The sequence below is a fragment of the Lissotriton helveticus genome, chromosome 10, assembly GCF_964261635.1.
Source record: "Lissotriton helveticus chromosome 10, aLisHel1.1, whole genome shotgun sequence".
Classification (NCBI taxonomy): domain Eukaryota; kingdom Metazoa; phylum Chordata; class Amphibia; order Caudata; family Salamandridae; genus Lissotriton; species Lissotriton helveticus.
The window spans coordinates 89,195,918-89,217,969 of record NC_136071.1 but is presented as its reverse complement, the minus strand read 5'-3'; positions in this window follow the sequence as shown (position 1 = coordinate 89,217,969).

Below are 22,052 nucleotides of genomic sequence, written 5' to 3'. Positions count from 1 at the left end.
CTATAGCAAACAATGTTTTCTTTTTGTACATGAGACAGACGGCTGTGCATGTGTTGTCTTGACCCAGATGTTTGGAGGTCACCAACGGCCATGTGCCATTTTTCAGCCACCTTAGATCCTGTTGCAAGGGCTCTCCCATGATGCTTACGGGCGACCGCTGCGGCCGCCATCATGGTCCGTCAGAGTGCGGGAATCGTCATGTACTCCCCCCTGACTCTGATGGTCCCCCATTCTGTAGATACCCTCCTTAATAACACCAAGACACAGTACCTCACTAGCGCACGACTCGCAGGATATGAACTGACACTCTTTGCCAGCCACATCAACATCAAAAGATGCACTGTACTGAACCCCGCCACATTACTCCCACTGGATACTCAGGATGCCCGCTTAGACCCACATGACTGCATATTAAGGACAGAGGAGGAGACAAAGGGACGGGTGGACTTACAGGATACCCCGATAGCAGAACCAGAACGAACACTGTATGTGGACGGATCATGTCTCAGAGGGCCAGATGGTAACACCTCAGCCGCCTACGCCCTCACGACAATGGGGCAAGTAGTAGAAACTGCTCAGATTCCGCAGTGCTCTGCTCAGGCAGCAGAATTAGTGGCCCTCACTAGAGCCTGTGAGATAAGCAAGGCCATAACAGTAAATATCTATACTGACAATCAGTATGCCTTTGGGGTGGCCCACAACTTCGGGAGATTGTGAAAAGAAAGGAATTTCCTTACTTCCCATGGGACCAATATTCAACATGGCCCCCTATTTCACAGACTGTTAGACTCCCTGACACTCCCCAGAAAGGTGACCATTATAAAATGTAAGGCCCATAAGAAAGTGACAGATGATATTGGGAAAGGCAATGCCCTGGCTGACAAGACGGCCAGACAAACAGCTCTCAGGAAAAGAGAAGAAATGTATGTAGGAGGTCCCGTAGGTGGGTGACAGATGAGGGCATGGTTGAAAACACAGTAAAAAGTGTGATTGATATTCAGTCCCTTGCTACTCATGAGGAACTAAGGGTGTGGAAGGAGCAATTAGCAAAGGAGGGAATTGATGGCTGCTGGGTCCATACGACTATGGAAAGACAATGGATGTTACCTGACCAGTAGTTACGATGGCCCATGGTCCTGCTCACATTAGTGCAAAAGGGATATGCAAGCTGTTGGAACCTACGTGGTACAACTCTAAAATACCAGCATATGCTGAAAAGCTGGTTAAAACATGCATGATTTGCCTAATGTATAACCCAGGAAAAGGCACAGTTACTCCTAAAGGAGGATTCTCACCTCCTACCTTCCCTTTTGAAGTCCTCCAAATGGAATACATCCAGATGGACAGATGTAACAATCTAAAATATGTCCTGGTGGTGGTCTGTACCTTCAGCCGATGGGTGGAGGCCTACCCCGTCAAAGACTGCACCGCTATCAATACCGCCAAAGTGCTATTAAAAGAATACCTCCCACGATTTGCCCCGCTTGGTCTGGAGTGACAACGGGACCACTTTACAGCCCAAATTATGAAATATGTCTGTACAGCGGGGGTTCCCAAACTGTGCGCTGCAGCTCCCTGGTGCACCGTTAGGAGTTGCCAGGGGTGCCGCGCACGATTTGGGAAAGAGCTTGTGCCAAGGTAGCAGCTAATGATGTGATAATGTAGCAATTAAACACCTCCTTTACAAGGCCTTCGATCCCATGCAGTTCCACTGCTGGATGTGCCATGCTTCAACCAATCCCAACCTGGGGGGCACTCATCTAGGGATGTTGATAGCAGGGGATGCACTCCCCTGGAGGTGCGTCAGCAGGAGGCGCTCTCATCTGATAGCACTGAAAGCAGGGGCGGCCTCTGGCCAGCCGGGTTGGAGGACAGCAGGGCTCAGTTACCAGGGCATCTGGAGACGCAGACAGCAGGACCCCTCCTCACCTGTGGTACTGCAGAAGGGGCGCTCTCTCGCCGGGATACCCCAGCGGTGCACTCGCCTCGGTATCCAGATGACAGGGCTGCTTTCATCTGGAGACGTGGATAGCAGGACGCTGCCTCTCCTCGTGGCCCTAACGGCATGGGCTGCCTCTCCCCTGTCGGTACAAACATGACGTTTGGGAGCACTCACCTGGTGGTATAAACATCATGGGGTGCTCTCACCTGGCCGCATGCGCTCTCAACGGAGGAATGGGCAGCACGTGGAGCTCCAGGTGAGAGAGTGTCCGCTTCCGGTCCGTGTAATCAAGTAAAAGCTCCTCAGCTGTCAATGTTCCCTCACCTCGAACGCTGCTAGCAAGAGTCTGCACATTTGGCACTATTGGCATCGTGATGGGCAGCACAAAAGATCTGAATACCTAGTTTCTGTGTTTGTTTTCATAGGTAACAATAAATGTAGACAGAGAAATTGTGTTCTCTCTGTATTTTCCGTTAAAGGGCGGTACTGTACTTCGAAGTGAATGACAGAATCACAGCCTCCTTTTCTATTTTGGAACGGGTTATTGAATTTGCGGAAATTGCAGGGATTAATATTGGCCGGTGCTTGAAGGTGGGGCCCACAGGCACAAATGTTTTTGGGGACTGGCGCTTGTTTTTCCTCAACAAACTTTTATCCGGGGCAAGAGACCGAGAGAAAAATGCAAAAGGGAGAAGAAAGAGAAATATGGAAAAGCCACAGCAAAGGGAGAAAGTAGGGATGAAAAAGAACCTGCGAGTGTGAGCAAAAGGGGCAGGGGAGTGTCAGATGTGGATGAAGGTTGAAGTGAGATGGAACTGTAGGCACAGAAAAACTCAAACTTCCCTTAGTTTAACAATAAAAATATTCAGTCCTGGATGTATAATCTGCTTTTTTACGTATCAGAATCTTAGACGGGAAGAACCGGTGTCCTGTGAAATTTTCCACTTTGCTGTGAGCAACAAGCATTGGCAAAGGCATTAGGTCTCACCTATGCGAGATCTATTGGCTTTGTCAATTATTTTTGAGCCATGCTGTACAGCAGCATAGCTTTTGTGCTCCATTGCTAAAAGCAATGAGGGTGGCAGGATACTGAATGAGAGGGGGAAGTAGGATGTGAAGTAGGATGTGGCGCTAAGGCAGAGCTGCCATCCTCAGAACTGGGGTATCTGGTTTGAGTCTCGGCATCAGCTCAACATCCTCTGGATCTGAGCCAATCACTCAATCACCTTTTCTTTCCAAAAATAAAAAATGTGAAGTTGTTCAATGTAATTAGTGCTCATTTGAAGCGCTAAAAAAAAAAATGAATTTGTGGAATGTAACTGGTGCTCCTGTAAAGCGCCGGTACCTTCAAGTCGAGTTCCCGCTATAAAATAAAATGCCAAAAAAACAAGAAATGGTACATTAATCACAGCACGAGCAGCCAATGGACACTAATTAACATTAATTAATCTGTACTTTGGTCATGCACTCGCAAACAAAACAAAGTGACGCCTCAAATATTCTGCCGAATTAGAAGGCAGCAAAAAAGAGTGATAAGGATGCAAGCGAGACCTAAAAATGGGTTTACATCCCCCCACCGGTAAAAAAAGTGTCATGATGGGGAGCCACGGCCAACTGCCAATTAGGTCGAGGGAGCCGCAGGTCGACAAAGTTTGGGAACCACTGCTGTACAGCATTGGGTATCAAACAAAAATTTCATGTAGCTAACCACCCCCAGACAGCAGGTCTAGTAGAGGTGTACAATGGCATCCTAAAAACTAAAATGGCCAAAATAGTAGCCAAGACAGGTGTCACTTGGGTTGATGCTCTGCCCCTAGCCCTACTGTCTACAAGAACAACGGCACACACCCTGATAGGGCTATCCCCCCACGAGGTCGTGTTTGGGAGGCCTGCCAATGTCTGGGGTGTCCCACGGCCTAAGAAACTGTCTGATGTTGAATACCCTGTATTAACTGATTATCTGTACAGTCTAACTAACACCTTTCGTACTCTTCATCACCAGGTGCACGAGGCCATACCTGACAAAAGCGAGGGCCCAGGACACGTTATCCAACCTGGAGAATATATTCTGATCCGGAACTTTCAACGGACTAAGAGCCTCGAGCCCCGCTGGACACAGCCCCGTTTGGTGTTACTGGCCACCCGCACCGCTGTGAAAGTAGAAGGTCGAAAGAATTGGGTTCATTCGTCTCACTTCCGGCATGTGCCTCTGCCCCTCCCCTATGATCAGTGGGTGAGGGAAGGACAAGGAAACTCAGAAACAGAAACAGTTCCGACGTTTGTCCCATTCAGCGATGCGAGACCTCATTCTACATCTACGGAAGCAGAGAGTGACAACATACTGAAAGGAAGCCTGGAACATTCTCCTAACTCTGCTCAAGACCAAGAAAAATTGTTTCCCGACCGATATAACTTGCGCCCCCGAGGGAAGGCTTGCCCTTGACTTCGCCAAGTGGCGATAGGCTGTAGGGCTTTGATCTTCACAGATGAGAGTAGTACTGGTGTGTCAGACTAAGGTATGCCATAGGGCTCCTTGGCACCTGCGCCCAGTGAAGCAACCACCAATCACAGACAGCCACAAGGGGTCCCTGTCTGAGCACAATGGCAGCTGTCCAAAACGACGGAATCCAGAAACAAGATGTCAGTCTCCGACATAGTAAATGCTTCATAGCCACAGTGGTGACGCTGTTTGTCTCCCTCATCCTGTCTATCCTTAGTTGGCTGTTACTAATCTACCATCCTGTTACCACACCAACTCCTACACTGACTCCTGCAGAGTACCAATATTACACGCTACCAGCCCACGAATTACCACGCCGTGCAGAATTCTTCAACAACACCTTCATCCAAATGTTGCATCATCATCAGCTGATCATGAACACTTCCAACTGCTCGATTTGTGGACTGATGCCGCATTCCATGATACACCCTATTCCATTCTTTCCTTACCCCTTCTCCATCACTGGGTCTTGTCTTGCATGGTGGACGCTGATGCAGGAGGCCTACACTGTCAATGGTACTGCCAATTCTATCCTTGGGACATTTCGGGAAGTCTTCTGGCGGAACAGATCTGGCAATGCCAACCAGCTCGTCTCCATTGCTACTACCACCAGATGAACTCAGTGAAATGGTAGTATTCAACTCAACCACTCGACGAACATTTTCCAGATTCCGCACAAGAAGGATACTGCCTGATGAACGAGACACTGTGAATGTCATAAATGTGCAAGGCCGTGTCTGCATCCATGGCCTAGGGACTAAGAAAGTTGGTACCAGTACGTGTGATATCACAAAAGCTTGGAACTCTACATCTCCTCTGAAGCTGGTGGCATCCCCCAACACCTATTTCATCTGTGGCACTGCCATCTACACTTGGCTCCCCATAACTGGTCTGGTACCTGCTATCTGGCCTTCCTCCTTCCACCAACATACTCTACCCATGGAGGTTACCACCAGTCAATGAAGGGCGCCCTGCGCAGCTCACGTAGGGGCGTCATATTAGCTGAGGATACAGTGGGCCAAGAAGCCGGGGACTTCTTTAAAGGTTTCCTTCCATTCTGGGGCCCCATGGTAAACAGCCGGGCTGTACGAGGACTGACCAGGGTCCTTGAGGCCACCATCACAGTAACAGCTGGTGCCTTCTCCAATATCACTGCAGAGCTACAGGCGGACCGCCTTATAATGCTCCAAAACCGCATGGTCCTCGACGTCATCCTTGCTGATCATGGTGGTGTATGTAAATTGACCAGCTCCAGCTGCTGCATGTACATCCCAGACAACGCACCTACAGTGTACGATGCCATCCGACGTCTGCATCACCTTTCTTCCGAAATTCATTTGGATGAAGGCAGCTGGCCCCTCACCGGCTGGATCTGGGGGCTCCTTTCCCAGTGGGGTTGGAGGGTCCTCATCTTCCTTGCCTTGGGAGTAGCTGTCCTGGTCTCCTGTTGTTTGTGCTTTCAGTACTTGTATCAAACAAGGGTTCCCTGTTTGGACATTTAGAAGTAAACCCCTAGGTCAGGGAAAATCACAATGGAGAAAACAACCGCCTAGGTTGTTTTCTCCATTGTGTTTGTGCTTTCAGTGCCCGCCAGTGCTCTGTACAATGTGGGTCTAGTCCATCAAGTCTCCACCCTCTAACATTCACAACACCAATATGATGATGATGATGCTCCAACAAGAAACAGATGGTCTTATGAACATTGACATTTCTTAAAAGTATTTGCCACTCAATGGCAAAAGGAGGGTCTGAGAAAGTGTTTTTCTGATCAGCATCATCTGTTCGGGACTCCATTGTTTTTTCATTGCCATCTCGTGTCAAGCACTTCCACATGACCCACCTGGTCATTTCTGCTGATGACTGAGGAAAATCTAAACTGATACGACAAAAAAAACATCTTGCAGCCTGCATTTCTGCCCAGGAACTGTCGCACACCCAACCCCCTGTTCTTTGCAGTTCAACAGCAAGCCATGAGACACCCACGCCCTGTGTAAACAAGCTTGTTTTACATCTCCTGCTCCCAGCCTGGTAAACATCCTTGACACCGTGATCGGATGTATGACGTTACAACGCACACTTTTACAACGCACACCTTTACAACGCATTTTTTACAACGCAACATCCATTACAACGCATTCCATTACAACGCATGCCATTACAACGAAATTTTAAAAACTACATTTACAACGCATTCCATTACAACGCATACTACCGTTACAACGCATAGCATTACAACGCATTACATTACATTGCATGTTTGGTAAGTATTGGATAGTGTAGGGGTAAAATTTACTATTCTAACTCCAGGGGGTGCAACAGTAGGGTAAGTGTTGGATAGTGTAGGGGTAAAAATTACTATTCTAACTCCAGGGGGTGCAACAGTAGGGTAAGTGTTGGATGGTAATGTTATGCGTTGTAATGGTATGCGTTGTAATGACTGAGTTGTAATGATATGCGTTGTAGTGGTGTGCATTGTAGTGTCATGCGTTGTAATGGTTGCGTTGTAAATGCATGCGTTGTAATGGATATTGCGTTGTAAAAGTTTTGTTGTAATGGTAGTGCGTTGTAAAAGTTGCATTGTAAAGGTTGTTTCCCCCGTGATCAGGTTATCTAGACAATGGTCTGACTGTTGGGCCCTGATCAGGGTAATTAAACAATGACTTGAAGGACCGGGCTTTGATCAAGGCAATTGAACAATGACCTGAAAAACTGAGCCTTGATCAAAGCTGAGTGAACAATGATCTGTGTGCCAAGCCTTGACCAGGTTACTAACTACAAACATCGTCTGGATCTGGTTATCAACTGTAAACAGTGCCCTGATTAAACAATAGTCTGACAGCCAACAGACTGGGATGAAATATGTATTAAAGGCTTGTAAGCTACAGAGAGAAGTAGCAGCCTCCTGGGTTTTGTCTCTGACTAGCTTGGGACTCTGTTCCATAGCCCGGGCTATTGAAATAAATCTGGGTTCCTCCTGCAGACGAAGGCTCCTGTGTCTCCTTTTATTAAGTATGGAAAGTATGGAAGATTTGGGCGGTTCCCCCGGCGCCGAGACCCAGTAAGTGGGTTATCCCGGTTCTTCACCCACAAGTAGAACATCCAGTGCACAACAAGAAACTACAGAGATTTAGTGACTATAAAGATTGCTTACGCTGTTACCCATGTCAAACAGGATTACTTTAGAAGCCATCTCGGAGTCATCGGCCTGAGCCACTTATGGTGATTCTACTTAGCTTACGTCTTACTGTCCTGTTGCCCTGTGCTGGAAGTGCCTCTGCATGCTAAGATGAGAGGGCTGCCAAGGGGTAGATTCAGCTGCCACCACCGAGACAGTGCTCTGTCATTATAGCACTGAGAAGTGCCACTTTGAAGGACCAGGTCTCATTGCAGCTTTCGTTGGACCAGCCGCTAGCTAGCCTCAATCCACAGATGGCCAACTCTAAAGATTTCCGTTCTCAGGCTGGAACCCCTGGAAGCACACTGCACGCACAACCTTTTTGAAACCTACCACACTTTGTTGGGGCTCCTGCAATGTTACAACTGTTCTGGCTCCTGAACTCCAAAAAAGCAAGACATAATTGTCGGTCTGCAGTCCAACACCGTCAAGAGATATCAGACTTGATACAGACTCATAATTGTGACCCCATGATCCTCATGGAAATGTGGCTCAATGTCTCATCTAACCCACTCTAGGCCTTCTTTTTCCTCTCGATTAGTCCATTGTGCATCACGACTGGGAAGATAGACATGGTGGCGGTCTTGCACTCATTCACCGAAACTCCCTGAGATGCCGAACCCTCCCAATGACTAGGAGGAGAACTGCAACAATGGAAAAAAATGCCTTTCAGAACAATAACAGTCAAGAACAGGTGTCTCTTTTGCCACCTGTGTGGGGAAACCAATCAGTAAGAATACACATATGGACACACACTGACGCACAATCAACCTGAGGAAACAAAACTACACTCTTGCTACTTGCAGATACTCTCAGCCGAAGAACAACTCTTGTCTAGAATCTTGTGACCCTTTCTGTTGTTTGCAGACCCACTCCTGAAGCATCTTACTTCAGTTCTTTAGCTTGTCACCCTCTCAAAGAGAGCTGGTTGTCTCAGACCTCTAGTACACAGGTTTGTGGAGAGATTCACAGCAACAGTGCAGAGAAACACAAGATTTTATATCTTTTCACAATAAAGAGGTGTGGAAAAGTTTTTGTTACTAAAACATCATCAGTTGCGTTCTATTCCCAAATCCAGATCCATGCGTTTGACAAAACCATGTTAACTCAGTGCTTAATTTGAGCTGGTGGTTTCTGGTACTCAGCACCTGCACTTCATTATCAACACCGGTGGTTGTCGTCAGCACCAGTTAAGGGCATTTATGGTGGGGATGGGGAGATTAGTTAATTTGAAGAGAATCACAGGATGTTGAGCCCATGCTGAGACTCGAACGTGGCTCCCCAGCTCTAAAGTTGTCAGCTCTGGCCATTATGCCACATTTTCTCCCCACTTTCATGGTTAGCAGTTGGTTCTGGTTTAGGCGGTGCTAACAGGAGAAATGGGCTGGTGCAAGCTGCTCTCTGATGAGAGCCCCGGCACCTATTTTATTACGAAATTAATCACTGCCTTCAACTCAGAAGTGCAGAGCAATGCACAGATGGTGCGCATTGTTGCCTTCTGCCTTCCATTAGTCAGCACACTCGTTAAATGGTTAATTTAAAACTCTTGCAAGGCTTTGGACAATGATAGCTCGGAGCCGTAAAACACGCCAGCTATGGATGGGAGATTGCTTTAAAAATGAACAGTACAGGAGCATATGCCCACATAATGGGGCTTTTAACCTAATGTTTGCGAAGCCGTGAAGTGTTAGGGCACACCATGTTTGTCAAAGAAAAAGATTTGTTAAGGTTTGCCAGAAGAGTCTGAGGGGTGTGCGAAATTCATGTAATTTGCTTTTGCAAAATTACAAAAAAATCCCGCAAAAATTAGGCAAAATTAAAAAACGCGCTCAGCACTAAATTTTAACGTAAAATGTGTCCACACGTTGGATACTTTTCGAGCTTAAAAAAACCCAAAGGGCCTCATTTATGAGGCTATGCGTCACTTTTACGCCGCTGGTGCGTCACTTTTTGTGACGCACCAGTGGCATAAAAAATGCGCCTTGTTGCGCTGATAGAGTAAGATTTCGCTTCGCGACTTGCTCGATTTATGAACCTCGAAACCGTTGTAACCTCGTAACGAATTGTATGTTTTAGTAATATCTTTTTCCGATATATATGTATGATAGAGAAGCTTGCCTATGTGTTTTACTAATACGATTAATCCGTGTTTTTAAAAATGGCCGCTGCTTGACTTTCCTCTTCTGCGCATGCGTCAGTCACACTCACGTGACTTCGTGTAGAGATAGTTTTGGAGGGAAAGGGTGCGCATGCGTAATAAGCAATAAGATGGCTATAACGTGGTAAAGCTTTGTGCTGCTGCTCTTGTGAAATTGTTTGTTGCACTCACCAATAATGCATAGTATATTTTTATAATGATGAACCTAAAATGTGAAATCATGACATGTAATACATTCATTTATTTTTATGTACTAATTTGTTTTCGCTTACTTTTCATGTATCCTCGGCACTGAGGGGTGATGGGGGCTTGGGAGTCCATCTTGGAGGGTACTTCTGCGCAGAATCAATCGATGGTGAAGATGGCATTGAAACCAAGCCAAAGAAGGTTGTTGGCAGAGCCTGCATGAGAACATGCACCTTCACCCAGCCAAGGCATCATGATTGTATTCTATTTGTTTCAAATTGTATTCTTCCATTGTATTCTCTGCGACTTCTCGTGGGAACCCCAATCTTGCTAGGCGGCACCCTAGGATGCTAAGTGGGGCTTGTAATAGTCTGTTCTGATTGGTGTGTTAACCAAATCCTACCTTAGGACCAATCGAAATTGGGGATTCTGACACTTTGCAACATTTGGGAGGTGGTACCCTGTCCCAAAACAGTATATCTACCCTGGGTTCACCTAGGGAAATTGTCCGACTTGTCTGAATAGCTGACCTGTCACTGACCCAACGCACCCAATAGGTGACTTGATACAGAGGTGCTGCGGAGCTCTCTGTCCGAAATTTGACCATAGACTCTGAAGGTTTTACTGAACCTTAAGTGCTGGCGGATCACTTTGCTGGGGAATTCGCTGACCCAATCGGGGTCCTGACTGATAGCTGCAGAGAGGGTGGAGCGCAGGCGTTGCTTCCGAACTGCGGGTGCTGGTCGTGTCCTGGTGGTCCTGTCCTGATCCGAATCTGGGTTTCCTGTCCTGTCCTGGGGGTCCATTCTGCACCTGCTGTCCAACTGAGGGTTATCCTTCCTTGAGGGTTTTTCCTGTCCTTAACTGACCCGTGGCCAGGGTTGGTTTTCACACCAGTCTAGGTAAATATCGCTCTGAGTTCTTAAACTGCACCTCTCTATTTTTTCTGTCTTTGCTTCAATAAAGACATACCTTTGCACGTGAATAATTTTCCATGCTTTCTCCTGCAACCATTGCATTTCATAAAGTCATTTGCATTTGATTTCATAGCGTGTTCCTATGTTACCCTACCTTTTAGAAATCATTTTCTGTATTGCAGTTTGCAATTTCCTGTTATGATCTGGGGTTTTCCCTCGTAAACTGACTAAAGTAACTCAGATTTATAGCGTGTTCACTTTGCCCCTTATCTTAGTTATTCCCTTTCCACTTAGCGGGTTCCCTGTCGCACTAGTATTCTTTTGATAAAGCTGTATGACTGCCTTTTACTTGAATTTAAGATAAACTTTCAAAACTTCCAGTTGTCCGTGGTCATTTTATGAAAAGTAAAGATATATGGTGAATAGTATATTTTGCTGCCTTTCCTTTTACAGCTAGCTCCCTGACCCATCGTGGTCATAGGTACCCATAACGGTGGATGGTAAGTTGGGTACACTGGAAAATCGAAAGGGAAACTCACAATTATTGATAGTAGATTGTGTGGTCACCTGATCAATGTATATGATAAAGTAAAGTATATGGGCCCGAAGCCAGAAGTGGCGACATTATTGGTCGGGTGACCCGCGATCTCTAGCAGTAATTTTCTGGTAGCGAAGAGGATGGTTAGGGAATAGTTAAAGGTTAGGTAGGACTAGTTAGTCTAGCTAAGTCGGATGCTGCTATAGGAGTAGGCGCTTCAAGAGAATTGATCACTCGCTTGAAAATTGTTTACTTTGAAAAATTATGAAATGTTTTAAAATTGTTATTCTTCTTATCATACTGTTATATGTAATAATCCATTCGTACGTAAAACGTCTTGCATGTTGTTAAGAATCCCCGGGGAATTGAATAGCGAGTGGTGAATAGAATCCACTTGCTTTGAGGTCACCTGCTCTAAGGAAGGTTGGTGCAGGTTAGGCAGAACTGGAAGCACTAACTAGGGTTTTTTTCTGAATATATGATTGAATAAATGTTAGTAACGAGGTTCATTGGCAAAATTCCCATTGTGGCGTAACCTAGTCAGGGTCACATCGGAAGAGTAGCGGGTTCATCGGAGCTTGCGTGAAATCAAAGGGGTTCGCTGGGGAAACCTTAGTCTCAGATATATCCCGGAGAAGTGGATGAGTCTAGGGAAGTAACAGGTTCTCCAATGCTAGTGTGAAGGGTAGGCAGAAGAGATCTACTCGTAGTGAGTGAAAAGTAAATGGAAGTAGTTTACTTGCAGCGAAACAAATTCTTTCCTGTCTAGACACTTGAGCACGGTGGCGAATGTGTATTCGTTGTAAAATAACCAAGCACTAAGCACTTTAAAAGGAAAGAAAGTTTCCGTTACCTTGTGAAGGAGGGAGTCAGTCGCGAAGCTGCTCTGACGTCACTCCGTGCCGCGCTGGGATTGGTAGACGCAGCGGGCTGGTAGCGGAGCTGGAATTGTAAAGGAGGGGCGAGCGCCGGAGCGTGGGAACTGTCTCACGAAAGGGCCGTGAACCCATTGGTCGAGATTATTTGAACTCGTGCATTTCATTGGTCGCACGAAAATAATAGACGCACTCGGATTGGAAGTGATTTTGTAAACAAAATCACTCGTAAAATCGTATGTGGCATTCGTATAGACCGCATACCAGACCTGATCCACGTTATATGGGATTTGAGAACGATCAGTGGAAAGGAGTTAAAAACGACATTATGTACGGAACTAAGAGAAAAGTATCTCTTGTAAATAAGGTGAAGAATTATTTCAAAAAGGACAAGCCGATTAAAACTAGAGAAGGTGTTGTCATATCGCAACCCAACACTCCCGCATCTTTCATGATGTTCGATAAAGGGTACAACACATGTGTATGGTTGGAGAATTGGGTGAAATACACGAAAGATGACGGAGTATTGGCTTTTCCGTTAGATGGAACATTTAACAGCAGAATTCTATTTAATTTGAGAACCCGAATGAATGATTTACATCCCAGACCTAGATTAACGCAGTATGAAGCGCTAGAGGAATGGGAAATCGAGGCTTTCGAAAGGGATAAGCCACGGATGGACAAAGGGTTAACTAAATTTTATCCAAAGTTGAAGCAGGAAGCACGAGCTAAAAAGATGAAACAGTGGAGGCAGAATATGATAGTGGAGGGATTGTTTCCCATGATGCCAGCAGATGATCCTTCTGGGGGACAGAAACGGTTGGAAAAATCTAAACATTGGGTACCCATCGGAGAGTCGGATGATGAATTGTTAGATGACCTATGTACAAGAAGTCCGCCTCCTTATAATGAGGGACATCGACCTTCCAGTGCAGGAGATATTTCCCGAAGACTTCCTCCTCAGGAAGAAGTTAGGTCCGCAAGTGTAGGAGGGGGTTACCACATTCCTCCCTATACCGAGAGTCTAGGACCAGTGGATACCAGAAACATTTACCCCAGGATGTCAGCTAGTGGGGAGACAGGATATTCCCGTGAAGGAGATTTTTGTTCTCGACCTCCCTACGGAGGCGAGATGAGACCCTCAAGTTCAGGAATGCCATTATTACAGTCACAGTATGAGGAAGAAAGAAGATCCCTAGGTACAGGAAGTTTATTCCCAAGACCAAATTATGGTGAAGGACCTAGTGAGACTCATCCCACTGCCCCAAGTTATGCTCCCACACAAACCCCGCAGGTGTTACATGACCAATCCATAGAGAGATTACTGGAAGAAAAGGAGCGGGAGGTTCTAGCAAAACAGAGAGCTGAGATCATTCAGAAAATGACCCAGTTAAATACCAGTCCTGAAGCATTGACAATCCCAGTAACAATCGGACCCGTAGTTTCATTGTACGGGGATCGGCATGAAAGTCCAAAACCTCCAGTTATTACTCCCGTAATAGCACAACCCAGACCAGAACCCTTAATTGTAGATGAACAGACGAGTGAGTGTGAGTCTGAAGTCTCACTGATGGATCTGCCCATTAGAAATACAGGGAAAAGAATGCAGAAAAGACATAATCCTTTCAATGCGAGGGAGATTCAAATGGAATCGACTTCGGGTACTAGAAGTGTCACTTTGGTCACACCTGAAGAAATTGAAAGATGGAGTCAAGAATTAGAGAAACAAACTTCGCAAACGAAACCTTTAGACCTCTACAAACTGAGAGTAGAAATAGAAGAATTAATGGCAGGAAACGTAGGATTAGACAGATTAAATAACTACTCTGAAGAAGAACTGTTGTTTATGTGCAAAAGTCTTACCCGCAATGTCCGAGTACTTCATGAAAAATTGACCGATACTGCTGCTAGTATGGGAATAGACATTTCAAAATCGAAACCCTTGCAGAAACCCTACCGAGCAGAATTTTCAGACAAAGATTTGGAAAACCTGAATGTGTCAGGGAAAAAGGCACAGGTCAAGGAACTATTGACAGTATTGCAGAAATGGGGAGACGTGGAAAAATGGAAAGCCAGATGGGCTAGGAAGAAGGATGAGGCCAGGTCTAGGCAGGTAACTCCCGAATTCGCTCTAAGAGAAGCTGAAAAGCCAGAACAGTTATGCCCAATGCGTGAAGTACCAGGGGGAAAATATGTACATGTCCCATGGTCCCGTCAGGATATTGTGTCCTTCACAAATGACTTCCCAAAATTACGAGAAAAACCAGTCGACTGGTATCGGCAGGTAGAGAGATTCGTAAAAGTGCAGAAATGCCTATGGAAAGACCTGGATGGGTTCTTCGACATAGTGGTCCCTGTAGATCTGTGGACTGAGTGTAAAATAGCCATTGCCTGGCCTAGTGAGGAATACCCGAGAGATGACAAAACAGGGGAACCGTCGAAGGAAGTGATGAGGAAGTATGAACAAGTAATTCAACATTTGAAAATAAAAGTACCTGCAAAGGAAACTGATTGGACCAAAATAGATAGAACCACGAGGGAAAGGGACGAGACAGTGTACTCTTTTTATGAAAGGCTGTTGCAGGTGTTCAAAACATACAGTGGTATAGATAACATCGAGATGAAGGACATGACCCATTTCATTTACAGGTTTGTAAACGGTTTAAGACCCGAAATTTGTCAGTGGATAAAGGATAATAAAATCTGTTGGCATACCAAAAAGATAGATGAGGTCCTACGGTACGCCAAGTACTGTGAGGACGAAATGGCAGAAAAGAAAAAGGCCCTGAAGGAGAAGGTGATGTGGGCTCAAGTAAAGCTCGCAGAACAGCAAGAAAAGCAACTGAGTAAATTAAATAAAGTTACTCAGAACCAAGGTCCTGGGGGAGGGAATGGAGGAAAGCCCCGACCTAAAATGAGTAGGGAGGAAGCCAAAAAGAAATTTCCTTGCCATCAGTGCGGAGAAATTGGACATTGGCAAGACGAGTGTCCGTATTTACAAGTTGATAATGCCCAAACACCTGATTTAATTCCACAGACGCAGAATGAAAAGCAAAGGAAGACCCAGCAACAGGTAAAAACGATTCAAGTGCCTCGAGCGCCAAAGCCTATATTTAAAGGGAAGTCACCACAGGGTGATGATGTAGAAGTCTGGGGAGGCAATGAGGATAAATATACAGCAACTTCGCAGTATTTGTTGAACGACACCTTTTTCTGTGATGACCAATACTGACGGGGCCTGAGAGGGGAGGACGAGGAGTGCGTACTTGGCGCCTCTTTGCCGGTAGACCAGTCAGGGCCATACATTGAAGGAAAGGTTGATGGAAATGATTGCACCTTTCTATTGGACACTGGTGCTACCCGTTCTACTGTGAGAACAGTGGACGTTCCAAACCTACCCCTCTCGGGAGAAGCAATCCAAGTAGTAGGAGTATCTAATCAATTAATTAGTACACCTGTTACCGAACCCATGGAGATCTCAATTGGAAACTTTAAAAAATGCACAGATTTGTTGTCTGTGATACCAGTCCGGTAAATTTGCTGGGACGTGATTTGCTGTGCAAAATGAATTGTACCATCTTTTGCACACCAAAGGGCGTCGAAATTCAAACACCAGATGAAGACGGTATCTACAAGCTAATGTTAATTAGACCTGACTCAGAAATAAAACGAATGACTAGACAGGACTTACGTGAAGAACTCCAGCAGACAGTGAAGTCAGAAGTGTGGGACTTTACTGGAAAGGATGTAGGGTTAATGAAAAACGTAGATCCCATACAGATAACAATGAAAGAAAATGCAGTTTACCCTAACACTTAGCCTTACAAAATGAGTGCCGAAGTGAGAGCAGGTGTTGCCATTGAAGTACAAAAATTGCTAGAAGCAAACATCATACAGGAAGTAATGAGTAGCCCGTGTAATTCACCCATTATGGGCATCAAAAAGCCTAGTGGCAAGTACCGAGTAGTGCAGGACCTGAGAAAGGTAAACAAAATTTGTGTTCCTTGCTGTCCCATTGTCCCAAACCCAGCAGTCATCCTGTATCAGATTCCCTGGGATGCTGAATGGTTCACTGTGATAGACCTATGTCATGCTTTCTTTTCGATCCCATTGCATCCAGATAGCAAATTTATTTTCTCATTTGCTTTCAACAGTAACGTGTATGTCTGGAACAGGGTCCCCCAGGGGTACACAGAAAGCCCCTCTATCTTTAATCTGATCTTGAAAAAATGCCTTGAAACTTTAGTCTTACCTGGAAAATCTGTTTTGGTACAGTACATTGACGACCTATTGGTGGCGTCTAAAAGCCATAGGGATTGCGTGGTTGACACCATTGCCCTACTGAATCACCTGAGTGAAAAGGGACATAAAGTGGCCCCTGAGAAATTACAGTTCTGTTCGAAATCAGTGAAATATCTGGGACACCAGATAGAAAAAGGTATCAGAAAAGTCACCTCAGAGAGAGTCAGAATAATTCAGAATATGCAGTTACCCCGTACTCAGAAAGAAATCAGAATGTTCCTCGGAGTTGTAGGTTATTGCAGGCAATGGATTGTGGGATTTGCAGTTCTTGCAAAGCCTTTGATACAAATGACAAAGAAAGGAGCAAAGGACCCAGTTGAGTGGAATGACGAAAGCCTAACAGCTTTCACACAATTGCGAAATTGCCTGTGTACAGCCCCTGCTCTGGGAATGCCTGACTACTCCAAGGAGTTTGGCTTATTCTGTGACACTCGTGACAATTGTGCATTGTCAGTCCTGACTCAGGAGCATGGGTTGACCAGAAGGCCTGTGGCATATTTTTCTGCCACTTTGGATCCAGTGGCTGCTGGACTACCTGGATGTCTGAAAGCAGTAGCTGCAACTTGCACCAGTTTAGAACAAAGTGAGTCTATCATTATGGGACATCCTGTAACTGTATATGTTCCACATGCAGTTGTGATACTATTGACTCGTACAAAAACTCAGTATCTCACCCCTAGTCGGCTGACTAAATATGAGAGGATTCTCATGGGGGCTGCAAATATAGTTATTACCCGATGTAACATTTTAAACCCTGCCACTCTACTCCCTGACTCAATGGTAATGGAAGAGAAGGGAGATAATGAGCATGACTGCATTAACCTGACAGAGTTCAGTACCAAACCTCGCCCAGACATTAAAGAAACTCCTTTGCCTGTGCATGATGTGGAATGGTTCGTGGATGGTTCCTGCTTAAGACATGAACTAGGAGGCCTAAGTGCTGCCTACGCTGTGGTCACGTTAAGCAAAATTGAAGAAGCATCTTATCTATTTGGAGTAAAGTCTGCACAAGTAGCCGAATTGATCGCCCTGATAAGAGCTTGCAAATTGGGAAAAGACAAAAAAGTAACAGTGTATACTGATAGTCAGTACTGTTACGGGGTTGTGCATGACTTTGGCCAATTATGGCTACAAAGAGAATTCCTGACTTCCTCAGGTACCCCCATTCGGAATGGAAAAGTTGTTCAAGACCTTTTAGAGGCAATCCAATTACCAAAAGAATTGGCAGTGGTCAAATGTGTTGCTCATAAGAAGGGCCTTGACCCTGTATCTTTGGGAAATGATTTCGCTGATCGGGTGGCAAAACAATGTGCTATGGATCGACTGAGAATAAATCCCAATCGGGGTGGGGTTGGAAACAGCTGCCAACTTAGAATGTTTGAAGAAGTGCCTACTTGGGATGAAGTGAGAGAATGGCAGCATGTGACGCCCTGGGAAGAGAAAGAGAAATGGAAAGAACAAGGTTGTAAACCGAGACGTGAGGATGGTGTCATGGTGGGCCCAAATGGTATGCCTGTGTTACCAAGACACCTGCTTGCCCCAATGGCTCGATTGATACATGAGGGATCACACATTGGGAGGGACGCCATGGTTCTGGTATTTCAACAGACTTGGTACAACAAGAAATTCAGGAAGGTAGCAGAGTCCCTTTGCCAGAGGTGCTTGACATGTCAGCAGTTCAACGCTGGCAAGAAAACAGAAGTTGAACTGATGAAAATTGGGAGATCAGGGGGTCCCTTTGTGAGAATACAAATTGATTTCATTACCATGCCACGATGTGAGGGAAAAAGATATGTCCTTGTCATTGTCTGCTTATTTTCAAAATGGGTGGAAGCTTACCCTGCCACACAGAATGATGCCATAACAGTAGCCAAATTGTTACTAAGAGAGTTGATACCTAGATTCGGGGTTCCAGTCTTTATTGACTCAGATAGAGGTACTCATTTTCAGAATGAAATTTTGGCCCAGCTTTGTACAGCATTTGGCATCACACAAAAGCTGCACTGTGCATATCATCCAGAGGCTTCTGGAGTGGTAGAACAAATAAATGGCACTATAAAAAATAGATTGGCAAAAATATGTGATTCTACCGGCTTGAACTGGATAAAAGCCTTGCCTCTTGTTCTGATGGGACTCAGAAGCATTCCAGATCGAAGAACAGGCCTGAGCCCCCATGAAATATTGATGGGAAGAGTGATGAGACAAGCATGGGTACCAGGATACAAACTGTTAAGCATTTCTGATGATTTGGTACTTGAATACTGCAAGCAACTGGGTGACCAAGTGCGTTCTATCTCTCGCCAGATAGGGGCAGACGCCGTCGCCAACCCGACAACTCCAGTTCACAAATTGGTTCCTGGTGACTGGGTTAAGATAAAGAAGCATACTCGTTCAAGTTGCCTTGCGCCAAGGTGGGGGAAAAAGCGCCAAGTAATCCTGGTAACGACGACAGCAGTGAAGTGTGCAGGCGTTCCCAAGTGGATCCATGCCAGCCATACCCAGAAGGTAATACCAGACGAGGAGCCTGGAGCTGAAGGTCGTCCCGCTGAGGGGTCTACAGACGTTGGTCCTGAAGTAGCTGATATCAGACGGCCGAGCACCAGTCCCGTTGAGGGTCCTTTAGGCGTTGGTCCAGAGGCAGCCGATGACGTATGGCCAAGCACCAGTACTGCCGAGGAGCCCACAGACGTTGGTCCGAAAGTAGCTGATGACGAGCTGCAGAGAATTTGGCCAGAGGATTGGATACCCATAATCGATCTTACTGGAGATCCACTGAGAACAAGAGAGCGAATAGGGGAAGACAGAGAGTGGAATAGAGAGGTCGAGCAAGGCACAGGCGAAGACCCTCAGATCATTGAGATTCACATCAAAACTGAGAACGAAGAAGAAGGTCAGACAGGGACAGAACAAGTGATCGATACTCCTCCACAGACTCCTGATGTCGAAAAGGGACAGACTAGACATAGTGTAATAGTTCGAGCAGAAGAAAATCAAGGGATCGAAGCGCTCGAGCAGGATCAGACAGAACTAGGAGAACATGTTCAGGACATAGAAACAGAGACAGTCGAAAGCGAAACACAAAAAATACCTGAACCAGGCCAGCTTAGCAACCAGGCAGAAGAAATAGATACAAGACCTGGGACTAGTCAGACAGAAAGGGAGAAGACAGAAATTGAAGTGCCACAAACAAGTGAAAATAAAAGAACATTAGAAGAAAGCCAAATAACAGTGCCAGCTAAAAGACTCAAGAAAAAGAAGCACATTGAGCCAAGGTATATTAAGAGACTAAGATTAAGAATAAAAACAGTCCAAGAGAAACTTGCAGACATAAGAAAAAGTCCCCGAATTGCAGAAATACCTGAAGATAACTCCAAGAGAAGAAGTGAAAGAATAAAAAGACAAAACGAAAAATACAAGGATCCAGAGTGGACCTACTTAATCTTGGAAAACTTTGAGGATCTTGATATTACTGACGAAAGTGACGGAGAACGGATTACTGATTACTCTGCAGAGGAAGAGGAAGAACCTCCGTGAAATTGCTCAGCAATAAAAATACCTGGAAAGAGCTGCAAAGAGGGGTTAAAATTTCCTTCTGAGCCAAAATGTCTGATACAAACGTGAGTGGTAGACCTAGCCGTAGTTGTTGCAAAACATGCTGCAAAGTGTGTATATGTAGTATAGTTATAGTAATATTAATTTGGATAGGATTAACAGTTTTCATTCCCTTTATGGTTAGCAAAAATACTAATATTGACCCTACTCAGATTACCGACACTGAAGAACTGACAACACGAAGTGTAGAAATACGTGAGAAAGCACTCAAACAGACAAAACGTGACTTAGAAGCATCAGATGAGGAAGGACTACATTACCACGGAGTTAGAAACAAGACACACTTAAATGTTTTCGCAAATTTGTTAGTGCATTATGTAGAAACTATGGAAATAGAAGATTGCTATGTCTGCATGAAGCTACCTACTTCTGTGGCTGAAGGCGTGACATATCATCACCTACCTCTGACCTATGGAATCTCCTGTAGTATTTTAGCAAGCTTATTTTACAAAAGAGGACCGTTGCAGTACTATTATTCTAATAATGACGTGATCTTTTCTGAACTTCCCATTCGTGGAAATCTGAATCCTGTACATACCAAAAGTGACGTAATACGATATATGGGAGACTATTTTCTGACTATAGGCAATATAGACATAGCTGAAGCACACAGAGATAACTTGACCTGTACATTACATGAACAAGAAAATATATTTTTGAACATGGCAGAGAAAAGAAGGGAGAGTTTCCAAAGGAAGGCAAATGACAAAAGGCAGAAAACACCTAAATGGGCTGAAAACATGGAAAGCACCTCAAATGGCGGGGCAGGGCCTGCTTTGTTGCTGGATTTCGAGAAGAAAGGGAAACTCTGTCTTCATCGCGAGAAGACTAGTTATTATAATAACATTTTCATTGGTTCCAGTCAATGTGAACATAATTACAAGGTAATTGGAGGTTGGGGATTCAAAAATGGGTCAGAGCCTGTGTTTCCTGGAATTTATTATATATGTGGAGACAAGGCTTATTTCAAATTGCCGGATCACTGGTATGGAAGCTGCTATTTTGGCATTGTTTTCCCGAGAATATACCATGTGAATGAAATTGCTGGAAGCAGTGAAAACACTAATGGCTTAGTGCGTAGTAAAAGAGAAAGTGTAGGTGAAATAATGGGTAGTATTTTTAGTGCACTGATACCTGGAGTGGGAGTGGTTCTGAACACTCACAGAATTTGCAAATTGTCCACTATAGTGGATGTGCTGTCTACTGACACAGCTCATGGATTTCTGCTGGTCAATACCGAAATGGTTGCGATCAGATCAATGGTTTTGCAGAACAGACTTGCTCTTGACACCTTATTAGCAAAAGAGGGCGGAGTCTGCCGGATGTTGAAGGCGCAACATTGTTGCACTTACATTCCGGACAAAAGCGTACAGCTCAAAAGATATGTGAAAAACATTACTAATTTGGAAAAGGAACTCAAACCACTCGAGGTTGACAGTGCCTGCAAGAGACTGGTTGATGGTCTCTCCAATGTAGGTCATGGGTTTGCTAGTTTAGGTAAAAGCTTATTGTTAAAGGTACTGATGCCAATTGGAGTGATAGGTCTTATCCTATTTCTCATATTCGTCTGTTGCAAATGTCGCCAACACCGAAAGAAATACCAAGTGAATGCGAGAGGAGTGAAACGAAGTGCGGATGAGCTTGAATTAGAAGAAATGAATACTAAGATTTATAAAAAGGTGAAAAATTCTCACCCTACCAAAACTGAGAAAGAGAAGCTGAATCGCTTGTTGGAAGAGATAGAAATGTACAAGGTGTGAAAGAAAGTTGGCATCTGGTTCAATTTTTTGTGATGATAGTAAATATCATCAAAGAGGGGATTGATAGAGCAAGATTTCGCATCGCGA